Below are 19316 nucleotides of genomic sequence, written 5' to 3'. Positions count from 1 at the left end.
GATAGATAATCCCGTTATTACCCATTCCCCAGTTTTGCATAACCAACACAGTTATATAAATATACCTTTTACCTCTGTAATTATCTTGTATCTAAGCCTCTGCAAACTGCCCCTTTATTTCAGTTCTTTTGACAGACTTGCAGTTTAGCCAATCAGTGCCTGCTCCCAGATAACTTCACGTGCACGAGCACAGTGTTATCTATATGAAATACGTGAACTAACACCCTCTAGTGGTGAAAAACTGTTAAAATGCATTATGAAAAGAGGTGGCCTTCAAGGTCTAAGAAATTAGCATATGAACCTCCTAGGTTAAGCCTTCAACTAAGAATACCAAGAGAACAAAGCAAAATTGGTGATAAAAGTAAATTGGAAAATTGTTTAAAATTACATGCTCTATCTGAATCATGAAAGTTTATTTTGGCCTAGACTGTCCCTTTAAAACAACAAAAATTCTGGTGTTTACTGTCCCTTTAATATAAATGTGTTGGTTATGCAAAACTGAGGAATGGGTAATAAAGGTATTATCTATCTTTTAAAACAATAAAAAATTCTATTGTATATGTGAATATATTCTTATATACAGATAGAACAAAAGATTTGATATTTAATCACAAACGTTCTGCTATTTTGGGGATCCTGGATTGTATAAAAAGCCCAAATATTTAGAAACCATAAGAAGATGGACAGAAGCCTTCAGAGCATCACTTTCTTCGCCACTTTTAAAGCCTGTTTTATCCAAGCAATCTTTCATTCTTGATTTACCATCAGATACAAAGATAGGAAAAAACAAAGATTTATTACTTATCTATGTTCTGAAAGCATCAGGCCATATTCTCTGTAGATCACTCCAGACTTTTTCCCCTTTTTCGTTTTCACCTTCCAGCATTCGTTGACCAAAGAAAGCAAAGAGATTTATTAACCCCACAACAGCTGATACTTTGAAAATTTGTAATCCAGATCTTGGAAACAAGTGGGACGGAAGCTTATTTTGGAGTCACACTTAATTCTCACTTCTACCAAAAAATACCACACAGCTTAGTATTGATTGGCAGGACTGCCAACGATAATCCTCAATACTGGCACATTACTCCTATCCCTAGAGCAGGTGTCCCACGAGCAGCCAAGAAGACTGGCCCTAGAACACTCATTTGGGGTCCTGGGAGGTTGCTCCAGTACTACCTTGTGCTAGCGATTTAGAAGTTGTGGATTTACCACTAATCACAGAGATTGTAGCGTGGTTGTAGCGGCGGCTCCGGCTCCACACCTCATCAGATTGCCGACTCGTTCAGGATCCGGATAGGAGGCTGCATCCTGCTCCGACGGGCCGCTGTGCTGTGGCACAAGCGATTTGGCCCAAATGGCTTGCAGCAGACTTACGATGAGGATCTCTTCACTCGCAAAAAAGTGCCCGGTGAAGATTTAGATTTGCCCCTTGCCTAGGTCAGCTTTTGAAGAGACAATGGAATGGTGCTGTTTCCAGAGACGCTAGTTTCACGCGCCTCCTTCGGCTCCTCTCAGACCAGAAGTCCAGCTATATACATGTATTTTTATGTAAATAATTAAAAAGAGAGAAGCGCTCAACCTGGGAACGAACAACGGCATAATAGCTTGTTCTATGGCTTGTTACCACCCAAGAAGCAGCCTTTTTTTGCTCAATATGTGCCTTTCACAGAGAAGAACTTTCCTGAAGCATATCAGTCTGATCCTGACTTCACAGTACAGTCCAGCCCTGAAATACCAGGCAATCCCTCTCTGAAAGAGAGAAACAGCAAAACCCCAGACGTACGTTTCGGCTTATTGTGGGCCTCGTCAGTGAGGTGCAGCCATATCCCTCTAGGCACACTGAGCAACGGGTCCACGTCTGGATTCCCGCATCACACTTAGAGAGACTTCCCTAGAGTGTGCAGTGCCAGTGAGATAGGCGTGGACTTCCGGTGGGAGGAGCTGTCCAGAGCAGAGCACGCCGAGGTTGGCGTGGAGTGTTGATTATCGGCAGCTTGATTCAACTACCCCTCCAGCCGTTTCTCCCGTTGTTGGTGTGCAAGCATCCTATGGAGCTGGGCAATCTCATCAAAGCCCGGGCAGGAAGTCCGCAAGAGCTAGAATACAGGCTCCATCGCCAGAGCCGCAACTTGACCACTTTACAAAGGACTTGCAGGTCTCTTCGCCAGAGCTGTAAACCGGCCACACTACAAGGGTACAGAGAGTGCCTTTCTTCCTGACCCTCCTGTTGTCGGGTTGTACTGCATCATAGGGAGCCGGTCAGCCACTAAAAAAAATTCAAAGCAGGAGCATCGCAAAAGCTGAATTATACACCTACTGGTGAAGAACTTCAACTAAGTCAAGCCATACGGACCGGGACAAAATTACCCGTTGTGGGGTGGTAATGCCTCCTAGGGTATTGTTTGGTTCTTAGTTTTCTCGTCTATTCACAGGAAGCAGAAAATTCAGAACGCTTCGGGCAGGTTGCCGGGCCAGGAAGCGTTAAACCTGATAACACATGTGAATGCTGACACAGCATCGCTTCTAACATCCGCTGGCTCTACCGTTCTGGAAAACCACAGCTCTGGTAAATCACCCAACGAGCTTCTTAAGAGAGTGACCCTCAAGTGCTGTTTGGTTTTATCTGAGTCAGCAAGAGCCCAAATTGCAGTCATCTCATCGACTATGCTACCATCTAAAAGCGCAAGTACCTGGGCGACAAGGGGGACACTTACAACACATTATATGCAGGCTGTTTCTTTTTCTAGTGCTGCGTTTATTCTATACATGCTGCAAAGTTATACAAGTTATTTGTCTGGACTGCCTCATATATTCTAAAGTCTAAGTATCTTTTGATTAATTGTAATCTGTTTTTTGATATTTCCCTTTCAAATGCTAAAGCTGTTTTTTACTGCATGTTCACAAGCTGAGTTGATTAAGGGACTAGTATAAGGTAAAATATGTTACCAGCACAGGAATCACTTTTGGCATGGAGTCTCCTATAGTGTTCCTGTTGTTGTCCTGAAATGTATCACATTGAATCTCTGGATATATGTCATTAGGGAATTGAATTATCTTGACATGCTTTAGCTTTAGGGGCTGGCACTATAGATTTTGTGTTATATAATTCTAGTTTTCTCTGTTACCTTGCTGTATATAAAACTCTGTGAAAGATTTTAAAATTAAAAATATGCAGCTACGCCTGGAGGACCTGGAGAATCGCTCCAGGCGTAATAATATTAGAATAGTTGGCTTGCCCAAATTACCTTAATATGACGATTTAATAAAATTTACTTCTACCACACTTCCCCATTCATTAGGGATGCCACTACAGCTATTACCACTTACAATTGAGAGGGCACACAGGTTGGGGCCTAAGAAATCCGGTGCAGACGGAGTTATAAAGAATAGAATGTGTCTATTTAAACTTTTAAAATTTCAAGATAAAGTAGAATTACTGAAATTATTTAAAAAAGCGGACCCTCCGGTATTCGGAAATAATAGGGACTTATTATTTCAAGATTTCTCCAGCGAGACCTCTACTAAAAGAAGATTAATGGCCCCTTATTGTACACAATTAAGAAAGGAGTTAAAGCTCGCTTGGTATACCCGGCGCATATCATAGTTGAAGATAGGGGTGTTAAACTCTCTTTTAATGATGTCACAGAAGTCAAAGAATACATAGGTAGTGAATAATCCTACAGAATCCAATACAGGGAATATGCATCATGATAAAGACCTTTAAAAGGAAGGATAGGGTTACAGCATTTGTTAGTGTTGTTAAGTTGATCAAATATATATGTTTTGTTTCTGTCTCCCCCCTTTTTTTTTTTCTTCCTTTCCCCTCTCCTTCTCTCCCCCCCTCTCGCGTCTCCCCTTTTTAATTTGAATATGTCAATAATGAGGTATGTTGGAAGGAATTAGGATATTATAGTGGAATATTGGGGGAATATCTTCTTCTATCAAGTGTAAATTAGTTATTAAAACTCTAGCTCAATATAAACCAGATATCGTCTTTCTTCAAGAGACGCACCTTAATGAACAAGAAGCAGCCAAATTAAAAATAAAATGGGTGGGGGAAGTTATTTCTACTTCTGGGAACCATAGAAAATGTGAGGTAGCCATTCTCCTACACAAAGATTTGGAGTATAAGGTTATCAAGATAGAATTAGATCATGCAGCTAGATTTATCCTTCTTCAAATTCAAATAAAAAATATAAAATTTGTCTTATGTAATATATATGCCCCTAATAATTTCTCTATAGAATTTTGGGAGAAAATTAAAATTTAAAATATATCCTTATATCTCCGAGAAATTAATAGTAGGTGGAGATTTTAATGCAACGCTATGTCCAGTATTAGACGGGTTTTCGAATAAAAATAGGTCGCAAGACTTCCGGTTGGACGGCTCTCTAAGATGGTGGCAGGTTTCTTTTGCTCCGCAGAAAAACTTGGATTAGTTAGAATAACTGCCACTATCCCCTGCCATTCGTGTCTCCCTTGACAGACTAAGCTGTCCGGGAACCTCATACGAACAGAAGAAAATCCATCTCTTCTACCCCGGAAGGCACATCAAAGAAACATTTAAGACTTTACCGTGTCAACGGTACTCACCGCATGTACCCGCCATAACCATGCAGTGTGCAGCGGAACCATTGCTGACTAAAATCTCGGACATTTTCACACCCTTATTTGATTCCCTCACTGCTCAATGCTCAAGCCTAAGTGAAGTAATTCGGCAGCAACTGGCCCGGACCCCTGATGGCGGGGCTCGGCGATGTGCTGGGAAAGAGTTGGCGCCAACCCTGGAGCAAGAAGCAGTGAACCCCATCTTGGATGATGGGAGAGCAAGTAGCACGTCAAACTTCACACAGGAGCTGTTAGAGCCTGCAGCTTCTTGTACTACAGTTGCCGGTACTGCTCGAGGAAACAGTGGAATTTGTCCTACGCTGCCTTACTCTGCTGACCCGCTGCAGCTCCATCACTCAGGACATTGCACTAAGCTGACCCCGATATGCCCACCTACCTACAACATAGGCGAAAACAACGCACTTACACGCGCTCATCAATGTCCACAGTGTTTTTTCTCAAGGGGATTACTTTTCCCAGGCCGCCCTGTGTTGTGTGTTAGCTGGCTGCAGTGCTGCTGGTGGAAGCAGAATCGGGTACGGCTTGCTACAGGATTAGTTTGATTAACAATCTGTTATGCACCGGTCAAGGGACACACTGCTTTGGAGTCCCAGTTTGGGGCATGTGGAGTAGTGTAAAGTCAACCAGGTCTTTTTGTCCGGTAACGACTAAGGTTTGACAGATGACCATAGGAGCTGCGATCCAAATTAACTTGAGCTCTGAGGACTACACATCACTGGGATCATGGGCTTGTCTGATCATACTATGTTCCTGCATGACTCTAGATGTCATTGGGTCGCGGCACATTGGAGATCAGCTGCACCCCTGATCGGTTTATTAGTACACATTGCTGTCCGCTATTCTTGGACTCCCTTGGGCTAACTACGAAGCTACAAGTACTTTTATAACTAAAGCTGTCCACAAGCAAAAGAGACTGTTACAAAGAACCCTGTATGATGATAGCTTGAACAGTTGTATCGGACATACAGTGCATCACACAGCAACTAGTGTTGAGCTTAACAGTCTGTTCATATTTCTAGAGTGTGTTGAGGTTTATTTCCTTGTTCTCCATATAGATATTTTTACCACCTGGTTAGTTGTTTTTTTTGCTCTTAGAATTCATATGTTTCATGCAAGTAACACCATTATGCTGCAAATTGTACAGTTTTCATGTAAACCACCATCATAGCAAGGAACCGTTAGGAATTTGTACGCCATGTAATCTCTCTGTTGGGATTTCTAGCCCTGTGTCTCTGGGTAAAGTATTTCTAGCCAGCTAACAGGTCATCCTCAATTCAGACCCCTTAAAGCACTCACTGGTTATATTCGTTGATAGTGATATTACACATAGCCGGTTAGGAAGCATGAATATTTCCCCACCTCCAATATTTATCTGTCTTCAAATTCTAAGAGACAAACCTGACCCCACTGTTTATCTCGCTATTAGTCCGCATGGTATATCCAACACAAAATGCCCAGTGAAGGTATATTGGACCTTGAGATGGTGTGTCTCCACCTGGGCAATATTAAGATATCTCACTTTCATACTTATATATTAGGCATATCGAGTAGAATATAGCTCTGAAGATATTGTGATCCCACGGCCCCTAACAAGAGGTATTTATTAGCTTAACCAATAGAAGCTACAAGCCTGATCGTAGATAGCGACAACACACATATTTAGATGTGATGCATAGAGATTTCCTAACCGTCATTATTTTCTTACACCGCATATCAGATGACAAAAATGCATAGGAGTAGGGAGAACTCGCTAACTAGTGACTTCTTGTGCTAATGATCTGCTTAGTTCTCGATGTGCTAATATTGTTGCTGCCTACTTATTGTTTAGTTGTTTCTTCTCCCCCTAGGGGAGGCGGTGGGTGGGATGGTGAGAAATGTAGAAATACACAATCGAGCATGCCAAGCTCTGCGATTATTTGAGGGGTCAAAACACGCTGCATAAGTAACTTTTAAATCTGTAGCCGCATTATACCCCAGTCAGCGCTTAGAGAACACTGCAAATACCAGTAACTTTAAATGTGAGCAACCTCTCAATAATGTATAGCGATATCACAGATAGTTTATGGGTTTCCACACTCAGGATATCGCAAACTCTTATATACATATGTTAATCCGTAGACATCTCCACTTTTAAATGTGGAAAATTAAATATCAACGGGAGCTCCAATGTATCTTTTACGCTGACCAGGAGAGCTATTAATTTTTTAAATATGTCTGCCAGTATGGTTAATTTATGTAGCCCAAATACATGTGTAGCATCCTGATACGCTATTCCTATACACACTCACTATGTCCCCCCCATTCCTCACCGCTCTACCCCTCCCGCTCTCCTGACCTCCCCTTCCTTGCCTCCTGTCTCTCCTGTTTTATGTCCTAGGTCCTATGTGTGTTTGTCCCCCCCCACCCATTACCAGTCTACCCTTCCCTTTCCCCGGTTTTCCTCTCCCTGCCCCCCCTCTTTGCCCCCCCTGTTTTGTGAAGGTTTGTTTATTTGTTAATAATGTTAAAAACCCCAATGTAATGGTGCAAATCCATATCCATTAGAGCACTGGTTTACCTACTGAAAAATTTAAAAGTTGCATATCTATTACTGTATGAAATCACAGCTGCCTGTATTGTTATATCTGCCTTCTTGGCGCACCCTGCGAGGTGGGCTGGAGAGGCTTCTTGTAACTTTGCACCCTTTATGGGTTATAAATAAAAGTAAAAAAAAAAAAAAATAGGTCGCAATATAATAAAAATGGTAAGTTTTTAAAACAATTTTGTTTTATATTAAAACTGGTAGATATATGGAGGGTCAAAACCCTGATGCACAATTATATTCAAGCAAGTCTAAAGCTCATAGAAACTTTTCTAGAATAGATTTATTCTTAATTTCGGAAATACTTTCTATTCAGAAATTAGAGATTGAGATGGGAGAAATCATATCAGACCATGCGATTATTTCTTTGCTTTTCCCTATACTCAACAAAGATAGTACACAAACACTTGTTTTTTCTTTTCCTCGATACCTATATACCAATCCTAAATTTGTTAATTGGTTAAAATCTATATGGCAGGAGTATTATTCTTATAATGGGAATTATCTTAACCCCTTAACGACCGAGGACGTGCAAGGTACGTCCTCTAAAGGATGTCAGTTAACGACCAAGGACGTACCCTGCACGTCCTCAGTCTGGAAAGCAGCTGGAAGCGATCCTGCTCGCTTCCAGCTGCTTTCCGATTATTGCAGTGATGCCTCGATATCGAGGCATCCTGCAATAACACTTTCTGGCCATCCGATGCAGAGAGAGCCACTCTGTGGCCCTCTCTGCACCGGACATTGATGGCCAGTATCGTTGGTGGGTGGGAGCCGACTTGGGAGGCGGGTGGGCGGCCATCGGTGAGCTCTGTAAGGTGGAGGGGGGCGGGATGGGGGGCGGAGCCTTCGGGGGCGCGCACGGGAGGTGGCGCGCAGGCGCGTGCACGGGGCGGGAGCGGGTGGGAACCGCTACACTACAGAAAAAAAGTTACAAGTAAAGTGTAAAAAAAAATGAAATAAACTTTTTTTTTAAAAAGCATCTAAGGGATCTGGAAGGGGTGGGGGGTTGGTCTTGGGGGGGGGAAGCTACACTACAGAAAAGGGACATTTTTTTTATAAAAAAAGCATATTTTTCACTAAAATGGGTACTGGCAGACAGCTGCCAGTACCCAAGATGGCGCACATTAAGTCAGAGGGGGAGGGTTAGAAAGCTGTTTGTTGGGGGATCAGTGAGGTTGGGGGCTAAGGGGGATCCTACACAGAAGCATATGTAAATATATAAATAAATGCACAAAAAAGCCCAAATTTTTCTTTTATTTTAGTACTGGCAGAGTTTCTGCCAGTACTTAAGATGGCGGGGACATTTGTGGGGTAGGGGAGGGAAGAGAGATGTTTGGGAGGGATCAGGGGGTCTGATGTTTCAGGTGGGAGGCTGATCTCTACACTAAAGCTAAAATTAACCCTGCAAGCTCCCTACAAGCTACCTAATTAACCCCTTCACTGCTAGCCATAATACACGTGTGATGCGCAGCGCCATTTAGCAGCATTCTAATTACCAAAAAGCAACGCCAAAGTCATATATGTCTGCTATTTCTGAACAAAGGGGATCCCAGAGAAGCATTTACAACCATTTGTGTCATAATTGCACAAGCTGTTTGTAAATGATTTCAGTGAGAAACCTAAAATTGTGAAAAATTTAACGTTTTTTTTAATTTGATCGCATTTGGTGGTGAAATGGTGGCATAAAATATACCAAAATGGGCCTAGATCAATACTTGGGGTTGTCTACTACACTACACTAAAGCTAAAAATACCCCAAAAAGCTCCTTACATGCTCCCTAATTAACCCCTTCACTGCTGGGCATAATACACGTGTGGTGCGCAGTGGCATTTAGCGGCCTTCTAATTACCAAAAAGCAATGCCAAAGCCATATATGTCTGCTATTTCTGAACAAAGGGGATCCCAGAGAAGAATTTACAACCTTTTATGCCATAATTGCACAAGCAGTTTGTAAATAATTTCAGTGAGAAACTGAAAGTTTGTGAAAAAATTTGTGAAAAAGTGAACGATTTTTTGTATTTGATCGCATTTGGCGGTGAAATGGTGGCATGAAATATACCAAAATGGGCCTAGATCAATACTTTGGGATGTCTTCTAAAAAAAAATATATGCATGTCAATGGATATTCAGGGATTCCTGAAAGATATTAGTGTTCGAATGTAACTAGCATTAATTTTGAGAAAAAAAAAAAATGGTTTTAAAATAGCAAAGTGCTACTTGTATTTATGGCCCTATAAGTTACAAAAAAGCAAAGAAGATGTAAACATTGGGTATTTCTAAACTCAGGACAAAATTTAGAAACTATTTAGCATGGGTATTTTTTGGTGGTTGTAGATATGTAACAGATTTTGGGGTTCAAAGTTAGAAAAAGTGTGTTTTTTTCCATTTTTCCTCATATTTTATAATTTTTTTTATAGTAAATGATAAGATATGATGAAAATAATGGTATTTTTAGAAAGTCCATTTAATGGCGAGAAAAACGATATATAATATGTGTGGGTACAGTAAATGAGTAAGAGGAAAATTTCAGCTAAACACAAACACCACAGAAATGAAAAAATAGCCTTGGTCCCAAACGGACAGAAAATGGAAAAGTGCTCTGGTCACTAAGGGGTTAATAAACCTGAAATTTTTTGGGAAGCTTTTAAAGCGGTGCTCCGGGGAGAAATACAGGTTTATATTAGTATAAGAAAGAAAAAGAGCAGAGTATGGGAAGCTCACATTGCTAATAAGGTACAGAAAATATTTTATAAACCGTACAGTAACAAACTGGGAAAATATCAAGAAAATAGGAAAGAGAGATCTCTTCCTAAAACAAAAAATCATTAGAGGAAGAAGCAAGAGTAAATCTGCAATTTAGAGGATTTCACGGCTGCTCAGCAAAATATTTAGCTAGACTCACTAAAATTAGAAAGAAGAAAAATCTTATTCCTGCTATTCAAACTAGTAATGGTAGCTCTACGGAGACTAAAGAAATTGCTGAGGTTTTTTTTGCTTATTACCAGCAACTTTATTCCAGAATAGAACCAAATGACCATAATCAAGATATTTTCAGGACTAAGATAAAGACACCTCAATTACATATTGAGGATTTAACTGTAGTTAATGCTCCGATCTCTACACAAGAAATAAGAAAAGCTATAGATAATTTAAAATTGAATAAGGCAGTAGGCCCGGATGGGCTGCCAGCAGAGTTTTATAAATGTTTTGGTGAAAACCTTCTTCCAATATTGGAAAATCTTTTCAATTGCTATTATGGTACGAAGAATCCTATTTCTAGCTATTTTTCAGCAGCAAATATTTCACTCATCTTAAAGAAAGGTAAAAATCCAGAAGATCCGGCCTCATATAGGCCGATCTCAGTGCTAAATACAGATTACAAAATACTAATGGCTATTATTTCCTTAAGACTTTCCTCATGTCTGCACGAAATTATTCATCCAGATCAGACAGGGTTCATGGTAGCTAGAAATTCTGCAAAAAATATTTGTAAACTTATTAACTTCTTGGACTATGCTTGAAACATAGATCAAAATAAGAAGAAGCCTCGCTGGCAAGATGTAGCTATTCTTTCTCTGGACGCAGTCAAAGCATTTGACTCGATTGTATGGGACTATTTATTTAAAGCATTAAAGAACTTCGGGTTTAAAGGAAAGTTTGTCCAATTTATACAAAGATTATATCACAAACCAATATCTTATCTACTTATCAATGGGACTCTATCTCCCAAAATAGTATTACAGAGAGGCACCAGACAAGGGTGCCCTCTGTCTGCCTTGTTTAACATTGCACTCAAGCCCTTAGCAATCGGATTTAGAGATATATTAATAGGGGTGAAGCTTGGCTCCCAGCGTCTTAAAACATTGCTATATGCAGATGATGTGTTGATCTTTCTAGTTAATATCCAGCAGTCAATATCGGTTATCTTGCAAGCTCTCAAAGAATTTAGCTCTTTTTCAGGCTACAAGATTAATCCAGAGAAGAGCGAATTAATGTGCATAAGCAATACTCCTTTAGTATTACCCAATAGCCCGTTCAAAGTGGTAGACACTATTAAATATCTGGGTCTAGTTTTGCACAAAAACCCTAAGCACTGGTACAAGTCCAATTTTGAAGCATTGTTCCAAAAGATTGGATCAGATCTGCAATTGTGGGCAGCGTTTCCACTGTAAATTACGGCAAGGGTTAATTTAATTAAATCAATTCTATTTCCCCGTCTTTTGTACCCTCTCCAGAATCTGCCATTATTTATATTAAATAAAGATCTGAAGAAAATCTATACACAATTTTCGAAATGTATCTGGAATAATAAGAAGCCTCTAATTTCTCTTTCAAGATTAATGCAAAATTTTGAATCGGCCGGACTGGCACTTCCTAATCTTAAATGATATAACTTGGCCGCGATGGTTAAAACGACGATAGATTGGCTTGCTGGAACAAATATAGTATCGTCAGAGGATTTAGAAATAGGTTTAATTATACCGTTTTCTTTAAAGCTGCCTCAAAATATTATATGTCTTATCTCAGTTAAAAACATACGCCTAGATTTAGAGTTTTGTCGGTAAAGACCCGCGTAGCTAACGCAGCTTTTTTTCCCAACGCACCCTTAAAACAACGCTGGTATTTAGAGTTGTCTGAAGGGCTGCGTTAGGCTCCAAAAAGGGTGTGTTGTGCCGAATGTACCGCCACTTCAACCCTCAATACCAGCGTTGCTTACAGTAGCGGTAAGCTGGAAAAACATGCTTGTGCACGATTCCCCCATAGGAAACAATGGGGCAGTTTGGGATGAAAAAAACACCTGCAAAAAAAAGCAGCGTTAAGCTCTCAACACAGCCCCATTGTTTCCTATGGGGAAACACTTTCTAAGTCTGCACCTAACACCCTAACATGAACCCCGAGTCTAAACACCCCTAACCTTACACTTATTAACCCCTAATCTGCCGCCCCCCGCTATCGCTGACACCTGCATTATACTATTAACCCCTAATCTGCCGCTCCGGACAACGCCGCAACCTACATTATACCTATGTACCCCTAATCTGCTGCCCCTAACATCGCCGACCCCTATATTATATTTATTAACCCCTAATCTGCCCCCCCCAACGTCGCCGCTACCTTACCTACACTTATTAACCCCTAATCTGCCGACAAGACCTCGCCGCTACTCTAATAAAGTTATTAACCCCTAAACTGCCGCACTCCTGCGTCGCTGCCACCTAACTTCAAGTATTAACCCCTAATCTGCCGACCGGTCCTCGCCACTACTCTAATAATAAAGAGCTGGTTACTTTTTAATTTAGAATAGGGTAGGGACCTTTATTATTTTGGGGGGCTTTTTTATTTTATTAGGGGGCTTAGAGTAGGTGTAATTAGCCTAATATTCTTGTAATCTATTTTTATTTTTTGTAATTTAGTTTAGTTTATTTAATTGTATGTAATTGTAGGTAATTTATTTAATTAATTTATTGATAGTGTAGTGTTAGGTTTAATTGTAGGTTAGGATTTATTTTACAGGTAATGTTGTAATTATTTTAACTAGGTAGCTATTAAATAGTTAATAACTATTTAATAGCTATTGTACCTAGTTAAAATAAATACAAAGTTGCCTGTAAAATAAATATAAATCCTAAAATAGCTACAATATAATTATTCGTTATATTGTAGCTATATTAGGGTTTATTTTACAGGTAAGTATTTAGTTTTAAATAGGAATACTTTCCCTCATCGCTTCCAGCTGCTTTCCGGTTATTGCAGGATGCCTCAATATCGAGGCATCCTGCAATAACAATTTGTACCCCTCCGGTGCAGAGAGAGCCACTCTGTGGCCCTCTCTACACCGGACATGGATGGCCGCAATCGTTGGTGGGTGGGAGCTGCAGTGGGAGGCGGGTGGGCGGCCATCGATGGCTTCAGAGACACAGAGGGGGGCGGGAGAGTCAGGGGCGCGCACAGACATGCGCGCGTGCATGGGGGATGGGCGGGCGCGTGCACGGGGAGGGAGCTGGTGGGAACCGCTTACACTACAGAAATAATCCTCTATAAGTGGGAGGAAGAGGGGGAATAAATGCCCCCAAAAAGTAATCTAAGGGATCTGGGAGGGGGTGGGGGTAGGGGTTGGTCGTGGGGAAGCTACACTACAGAAAAATGTAAAAAATAAAATAAAAAAGAGAAAAAATATTGTTAACTGGGTACTGGCAGACAGCTGCCAGTACCCAAGATGGCCCCCCCAATAAGGCAGAGGGGGGGGGGGTTAGAGAGCTGTTTTGGGGGGGATCAGGGAGGTTGGGGGCTAAGGGGGGGATCCTACAAAGTAGCATATGTAAATATGCTAAAGATTTAAAAAAAAAAAAAAAAACACTTTTATTTTAGTACTGGCAGACTTTCTGCCAGTACTTAAGATGGCGGGGACAATTGTGGGGTGGGGGAGGGAAGGGAGCTGTTTGGGAGATATCAGGGGGTCTTGATGTGTCAGGTGGGAGGCTGATCTCTACACTAAAGCTAAAATTAACCCTGCAAGCTCCCTACAAACTACCTAATTAACCCCTTGACTGCTAGCCATAATACACGTGTGATGCGCAGCAGCACTTAGCGGCCTTCTAATTACCAAAAAGCAACGCCAAAGTCATATATGTATGCTATTTCTGAACAAAGGGGATCCCAGAGAAGCATTTACAACTATTTGTGCCATAATTGCACATGCTGTTTGTAAATAATTTCAGTGAGAAACCTAAAATTGTGAAAAATTTAGCGTTTTTTTAATTTGATTGCATTTGGCGGTGAAATGGTGGCATGAAATATACCAAAATGGGCCTAGATCAATACTTGGGGTTGTCTACTACACCACACTGAAGCTAAAATTAACCCTAGAAGCTCCCTACATGCTCCCTAATTAACCCCTTCACTGCTGGGCATAATACACGTGTGGTGCGCAGTCGCATTTAGCAGCCTTCTAATTAGTAAAAAGCAAACCCAAGCCATATATGTCTGCTATTTATGAACAAAGGGGATCCCAGAGAAGCATTTACAACCATGTATGCTATAATTGCATAAGTTTTTTGTAAATAATTTCAGTGAGAAACCTAAAGTTTGTGAAAAAAAATGGTGAAAAAGTGAACAATTTTTTTTATTTGATCGCATTTGGCGGTGAAATGGTGGCATGAAATATACCAAAATGGGCCTAGATCAATACTTTGGGATGTCTTCTAAAAAAAAATATATACATGTCAATGGATATTAAGGGATTCCTGAAAGATATCAGTGTTCTAATGTAACTAGCGCTAATTTTGAAAAAAAGAGGTTTGGAAATAGCAAAGTGCTACTTGTATTTATGGCCCTATAACTTGCAAAAAAAGCAAAGAACATGTAAACATTGGGTATTTCTAAACTCAGGACAAAATTTAGAAACTATTTAGCATGGTTTTTTTTTGGTGGTTGTAGATGTATAACAGATTTTGGGGGTTAAAGTTAGAAAAAGTGTGTTTTTTTTCCATTTTTTCCTCATATTTTATAAAATTTTTTATAGTAAATTATAATATATGATGAAAATAATGGTATATTTTGAACGTCCATTTAATGGCGAGAAAAACGGTATATATTATGTGTGGGTACATTAAATGAGTAAGAGGAAAATTACAGCTAAACACAAACACAGCAGAAATGTAAAAATAGCCTTGGTCCCAAACGGACAGAAAATGGAAAAGTGCTGTGGTCATTAAGGGGTTAAAAGGACACTGTACCCAAATTTTTTCTTTTGTAATTCAGAAAGAGCATGCAATTTTAAGCAACTTTCTAATTTACTCATATTATCAATTTTTCTTCGTTCTCTTGCTATCATTATTTGAAAAGAAGACATCTAAGCTTTTTTTTGGTTTCAGTACTCTGGACAGCACTTTTTTATTGGTGGATGGATTTATCCACCAATCAGCAAGGACAACCCAGGTTGTTCACCAAAAATGGGCCAGCATCTAAACTTACATTCTTGCATTTCAAATAAAGATACCAAGAGAATGAAGAAAATTTGATAATAGGAATAAATTAGAAAGTTGCTTAAAATTTCATGCTCAATCTGAATCACGAAAGAAAATTTTTAGGTACAGTGTCCCTTTAATAAGATTTAATTTATTTAGTTAGATTAAAATTATATTTAACTTAGGGGGGTGTTAGGGTTAGACTTAGCTTTAGGGGTTAATACATTTATTAGAGTAGCGGCGAGGTCCAGTCGGCAGATTAGGGGTTAATACTTTAAGTTAGGTGGCGGCGACGTTGGGGGGGGCAGATTAGGGGTTAATACTATTTATTATAGGGAGTGCGGCGGTTTAGGGGTTAATAACTTTATTATAGTGGTGGCGCGGTCCGGTCGGCAGATTAGGGGTTAATAAATATTATATAGGTGTTGGCGATGTTAGGGGCAGCAGATTAGGGGTTCATAGGGATAATGTAGGTGGCGGCGGTGTGCAGTCGGCAGATTAGGGGTTAAAAAAATGTATTATAGTGGCGGGACCTCGGTTTAGGAGTACATAGGTAGTTTATGGGTTTTAGTGTACTTTAGAGCACTGTAGTTAAGAGCTTTATAAATCGGCGTTAGCCCATAAAGCTCTTAACTACTGACTTTTTTTGCAGCTGGAGTCTTGTCGGTAGAGGGTCTACCGCTCACTTCAGCCAAGACTCTAAATACCAGCGTTAGGAAGATCCCATTGAAAAGATAGGATACGCAATTGGCGTAAGGGGATCTGCGGTATGGAAAAGTAGCGGCTTGAATGTGAGCGTTAGACCCTTTCCTGCCTGACTCTAAATACCAGCGGGCGGCCAAAAGCAGCGTTAGGACCCCTTAATGCTGCTTTTGACGGCTAACGCAGAACTCTAAATCTAGGTGATAGTTTTAGCTTGGCAGAAATTCTGTGCAAGTCTAGATATAGATTTTACATTTTCTGAGATTTTACTGATTACAAGTAACCCAGGCTTTTTACCAGGATTATATCAGAAAGTATTCAAAGATTGGAGTCAAAAAGGCTTATATTTTGTAAAACAGCTACTAGATGCAAACCATCAAATGCTTACGGCTGAAATTATCTTTAATAAATATGAGTTACCTAGGTCTAACTTATTTGCTTACTTTCAAATTCGACATTTTATATCATCACAAAAACAGAATTTATGCTTACCTGATAAATTACTTTCTCCAACGGTGTGTCCGGTCCACGGCGTCATCCATTACTTGTGGGAAATATTCTCCCCCACAGGGAAAGGCAAGGAGAGCACACAGCAAGAGCTGTCCATATAGCTCCCCCTCTGGCTCCGCCCCCCAGTCATTCGACCGACGGTTAGGAGAAAAAGGAGAAACTATAGGGTGCCGTGGTGACTGTAGTGTATAAAGAAAAAAATTTCAACCTGATTAAAAAACCAGGGCGGGCCGTGGACCGGACACACCGTTGGAGAAAGTAATTTATCAGGTAAGCATAAATTCTGTTTTCTCCAACATTGGTGTGTCCGGTCCACGGCGTCATCCATTACTTGTGGGAACCAATACCAAAGCTTTAGGACACGGATGAAGGGAGGGAGCAAATCAGGTTACCTAAACGGAAGGCACCACGGCTTGCAAAACCTTTCTCCCAAAAATAGCCTCCGAAGAAGCAAAAGTATCAAATTTGTAGAATTTGGCAAAAGTGTGCAGAGAAGACCAAGTCGCTGCCTTACATATCTGGTCAACAGAAGCCTCGTTCTTGTAGGCCCATGTGGAAGCCACAGCCCTAGTAGAGTGAGCTGTGATACGGTCAGGAGGCTGCCGTCCGGCAGTCTCATAAGCCAAGCTGATAATGCTTTTCAGCCAGAAAGAGAGAGAGGTAGCAGTAGCTTTTTGACCTCTCCTCTTACCTGAGTAAACGACAAACAAAGATGAGGTTTGTCTAAAATCTTTTGTTGCTTCTAAATAGAACTTTAAAGCACGAACAACATCTAAATTGTGTAATAAACGTTCCTTCTTTGAAACTGGATTCGGACACAAAGAAGGAACAACTATTTCCTGGTTGATGTTCTTGTTGGAAACAACTTTTGGAAGAAAACCAGGCTTAGTACGCAAAACAACCTTATCTGAATGAAAAACCAGATATGGTGGATTACACTGCAAAGCAGATAATTCAGAAACTCTTCTAGCAGAAGAAATAGCAACCAAAAACAGAACTTTCCAAGATAACTTAATATCTATGGAATGTAAAGGTTCAAACGGAACCCCTTGAAGAACTGAAAGAACTAAATTTAGACTCCAAGGAGGAGTCATGGGTCTGTAAACAGGCTTGATTCTAACCAAAGCCTGAACAAAAGCTTGTACATCTGGCAAAGCTGCCAGTCATTTGTGCAACAAGACGGATAATGCAGAAATCTGTCCTTTTAGAGAACTAGCTGACAACCCTTTATCCAAACCTTCTTGGAGAAAGGAGAGAATCTTTGGAATTTTAATCTTACTCCAGGAGAATCCTTTGGATTCACACCAACAGATATATCTTTTCCATATTTTATGGTAAATCTTTCTAGTCACAGGTTTTCTGGCTTGGACCAGAGTATCTATCACAGAATTTGAAAACCCACGCTTGGATAAAATCAAGCGTTCAATTTCCAAGCAGTCAGCTGCAGAGAAACTAGATTTGGATGTTCGAATGGACCTTGTACTAGAAGATCCTGTCTCAAAGGTAGCTTCCATGGTGGAGCCGATGACATATTCACCAGGTCTGCATACCAAGTCCTGCGTGGCCACGCAGGAGCTATCAGAATCACCGAGGCCTTCTCCTGTTTGATCCTGGCTATGAGCCTGGGAAGGAGAGGAAACGGTGGAAACACATATGCTAGGTTGAACGACCAAGGCGCCACTAATGCATCCACTAGAGTTGCCTTGGTATCCCTGGATCTGGACCCGTAGCAAGGTATCTTGAAGTTCTGACGGGACGCCATTAGATCCATGTCTGGAATGCCCCATAATTGGGTTAACTGAGCAAAGACCTCCGGATGGAGTTCCCACTCCCCCGGATGGAAAGTCTGACGACTTAAATAGTCCGCCTCCCAGTTGTCTACTCCTGGGATGTGAATAGCAGATAGATGGCAGGAGTGATTCTCTGCCCATTGGATTATCTTGGTTACTTCCTTCATCGCTAGGGAACTCTTTGTTCCCCCCTGATGATTGATGTACGCAACAGTCGTTATGTTGTCCGACTGAAATCTTATGAACCTGGCTTCCGCTAGCTGAGGCCAAGCCAGGAGCGCATTGAATATAGCTCTTAGTTCCAAAATGTTTATCGGGAGAAGCGACTCTTCCCGCGACCATAGGCCCTGAGCTTTCAGGGAGTCCCAGACCGCGCCCCACCCCAAGAGGCTGGCGTCGGTCGTGACGATGACCCACTCCGGTCTGCGGAAACTCATTCCCTGAGACAGGTGATCCTGGGTCAACCACTAGAGAAGTGAGTCCCTGGTTACCTGATCTACTTGAATTTGGGGAGACAAGTCTGTATAGTCCCCATTCCACTGATTGAGCATGCATAGCTGTAATGGTCTTAGATGAATTCGAGCAAAAGGAACCACGTCCATTGCTGCGACCATTAGTCCTATTACTTCCATGCATTGAGCTATGGAGGGTTGAGGAATAGAATGAAGAACTCGACAAGCTTTTAGAAGCTTTGCCTTTCTGACTTCTGTGAGAAAGATCTTCATTTCCACAGAATCTATTATTGTTCCCAGAAAAGGAACCCTTGTGGACGGTGACAGTGAACTTTTTTCTATGTTCACCTTCCACCCGTGATATCTGAGAAAGGCCAACACAATGTCTGTATGAGCCCTCGCTTTGGAAAGGGACGACGCTTGGATTAGGATGTCGTCTAGATAAGGTGCTACAGCGATGCCCCTCGGCCTTAGGACCGCTGGAAGGGACCCTAGCACCTTTGTGAAAATTCTGGGAGCGGTGGCTAAACCGAATGGAAGAGCCACAAACTGGTAATGTTTGTCCAGAAAGGCGAACCTCAGGAACTGATGATGAGATTTGTGGATTGGGATATGCAGATACGCATCCTTTAGATCCACGGTAGTCAAAAATTGACCCTGTTGGATTGTCGGTAAGATTGT

Source organism: Bombina bombina, chromosome 5 (genome assembly GCF_027579735.1).
Source record: "Bombina bombina isolate aBomBom1 chromosome 5, aBomBom1.pri, whole genome shotgun sequence".
Taxonomy (NCBI): domain Eukaryota; kingdom Metazoa; phylum Chordata; class Amphibia; order Anura; family Bombinatoridae; genus Bombina; species Bombina bombina.
This window is presented reverse-complemented; position numbering follows the sequence as displayed.